Here is a 3,034-nt window from a genome sequence, read left to right as displayed (position 1 = left end):
GCTTGACATCTCACTGAATTCCGATAAAAATGAGAATCAGGGAAGCATATCTAATTGGTAATTTTCTCTTTCCTTCTTCTTTTCTCTTGTCTCTCGTCTTAGACGCCACGGTGACACGCCCCATGTCGTGCCGAAGGGCCATGAGTCGACTTGCCACGTGTCATGCGATCACGTCCCGCCACCTGCACCTTCCGCGACTCACCTTGATGGGCGCTCTCCTCCTCCAGCGGGACGCCCTCAGGCCGCCGGCGCTGCGCCTGAAGCCCAGCCGGGACGCCTCGCTGGCCTGCAGCCTGGCCATGGCCGCCCGCAGCCGCCCGCTCACGTCCTCGTCCTCGCTGTCGCTGTCTTTGGCACTGTCCTTCTCTCCTCCCTCACCCCCCCTCTCCTCCTCCTCCTCCTCCTCGCCGGACGACCCGTAGTAATCGGAGTCGTGCGCCGTGTCCCGCGAGGTGCGCCTCGAGGGGGCGGGCGAGGCCGAGCTCACCGACGTGTCGGACTGCGAGCTCAGGCTGTAGTCGCTGGTGTGGCTGACCTTCCGCAGGAGGAAGCCGTCCGCGTCGGCCTCCTCGCCCTGCTGCCTGCCGCCCGCCGGCGCGCCCTCACGCTCGTCCAGCGCGCGCGCGGTGCACAGGGCGCGCCCGCCCGCCTCCAGGCTCACCACGGTGCTGTAGCGGCGGGCGTGGCGGGGCTGGGCGGCAGCGGCAGCGGCGTCGGCGGGCGCCCGACCCGTCTCGCCCTCGCCCGTCAGTGTGATCACGGTCCTGTGAAGCGCCTCGCGGGCCTGAGCCCCGGCCGCCTCCTCGCCGCCCTCCTCCTCCTCCTCCTCCTCCTCCTTCAGGCCCGCGCCCGCACCCGGCCACATGTCGCCGCCCACCCGCAGCGCCCTCGCTCGCCCGCACTTGTGGCCGCGCCTGTCGCCGATCTTCCTCCTGATGCCGCCGCCCTCGCACTTGCAGCGGCCTTCCCCGCCGCCCATGCCGCCCATCTCCTTGCGGGCGGTGGGCTGCGTCAGTACTGGCGGGACGGGCGCCGTGGAGGAGAGCTCCGTCTGCGGCTCCTGGGCCCGAAGGGCGGTCGCGGCGGCGGGGGCGGGCGGGGGCGCCGGGTGGTCGTGTATGACAGGACCAGACATCTTGCTGAGGGAAATGCACACGTTGTAGAACACAGGGCGCCCGCACGCCCACGCTTCGGCTCCGATACTCGACATACTTGTATGTGTAATACACTAGAGTTCGAATTTCAAGTCTGCAGGCGAAAAGCCTTCGCACTCACGCGCTGATTAGCAACTGCCTGTGTCTTTCGGCCTCGTCAACGCGCCAACGCGCCGCCTTCACTAATGACACCAGACTAAATAGTTTCAGGAGAATGCCAACAAAGCGAATCTCCAGGCCTCGCACGCCGAGGGAGAAAGAAGGGTTAGCGCAACACTCCGAGTGAGGGCGAGCACCATCCGCGCCCCATGGCTGGCGTCGCTCGGGTCGCCAAGTCGCCTCGTCGCTGCTGCCGTGACTGGGATTATATGCTGAGTATAATCTTCCCTGCGAGAGAAAGAGAGGTGAGACATGGGTCCGTCGCGGGAGAGCAGCTTCGATGCACTCTGCTCGGCACTTGCAAAATAATTACAGAGATTTGCATACACAGTGAATATTTTCTCGTCATGTGCACACGACAGTCATGTTCGCCGGGGAAAAATATACACATACATAAATAAAAACATGCTTGATTATACTTATTGATCCAACATATGCGGAAAATACGAATAACCTCATTTCTGCCCCATTCCGAGTGGTAGGAACATATCCCTAAGGATATGTTCCTACACACGAGATCCTGGGGCGAACAGGCTTTAGACATCACACGCGGGAAATTAAAATACACCGTTACAAAATAATAAAGTGGCAAATGACCTCCTGACGAGAAACAAACACGGAAAGATACTTTGCAAAAAAAAAACACCAGAACTCAGTTACAGAGGTCCAACCCGCAGTCGCTTACTCTGACCTTCCCACAGCAGCGCCTTCAGCTCTCCTCCGACGCTGCCTTCTGTCCATCACACCCTACCTTCCCCTTCACTATCTCCATACCTCCATACCCCCCCCCCCCTGAATAACCTGAATGCCACGAACAAAAGGCACACGGGTGAGGGGAGGGGTGAGGGGCAGCAGCTCAGGAGAGGGCAGAGGGAAGGGGGGAGGGGGGAGCAAAGGGGATGCGGCACAAAGCCTGAACCAGAGCAGAGCGAAGGTTGAAGTAGGTAACACAGGTCAGTGTTGTATACAGTGCCACTTCTCGCTTTCTTCTCTCGTCTGCTTTTCTTTCTTTTGTTCCGGAATCAAACAAAAGTACAAGCTAATAATTCACCGTATCTGGATCTGAGTGTCAAAACTAGTTAAACTCTTGACTTTGACCATTTCCCCATTATTCATATCGACCACACTACTTTATTTTTTTACTAAAATATACATAACAAAATCTGATTGCCAACAGAGTGAAAACTATTTCAACCACCGTTTCAAAAATGGACCGAAAAGCGCAATGCATCTGCAAGTCTGCATGTGCAAGAGGACGCGATACTAAACCACCTTGCAACCGTACACAATCGCACCTAAACGCATGCATGCACAACTACACACGAATACACGCACGCACATAAACCATTTGAATAACGGGTATGGGCCAGCTAATTCAAAAGGCCGAGCAGCCACATGGCGTGCACGGGAACAGAAGGCGCAGCAACGGTGCAGGAAAATGACCCTTTTTCTTGGTCCTCCCCCCCACCCCAGCCTATCTCTCTCTCTCTCTCTCTCTTTCTCAGAGAGAGAGTGAGAGAGAGAGAGAGAGAGAGAGTGAGAGTGAGAGAGAGAGAGAGAGAGAGGAGAGAAGAGAGAAGAGAGAGGAGAGAGAGAGAGAGGAGAGAGGAGGAGAGAGAGAGGAGAGAGAGAGACAGAAAGACAGACAGAGAGAGAGAGAGACAGACAGACAGAGAGAGAGAGTGAGAGGAAGAGAGATGAGAGAGAGAGAGAGAGAAAGA

At 57.3% G+C, this 3,034-nt stretch overlaps 1 pseudogene; it reads right to left on the bottom strand.

Moving 5' to 3' along the window:
• Positions 1–384: 384 nt before the first annotated feature.
• The window catches only part of LOC119572403, a 54,354-nt pseudogene continuing 51,704 nt past the window's right edge, over positions 385–3,034 (bottom strand).

This window comes from Penaeus monodon, chromosome 4 (assembly GCF_015228065.2).
Source record: "Penaeus monodon isolate SGIC_2016 chromosome 4, NSTDA_Pmon_1, whole genome shotgun sequence".
Taxonomy (NCBI): Eukaryota; Metazoa; Arthropoda; class Malacostraca; order Decapoda; family Penaeidae; genus Penaeus; species Penaeus monodon.
The sequence above is the reverse complement of the archived record's forward strand: the minus strand, read 5'-3'. Positions and strand labels throughout refer to the sequence as shown.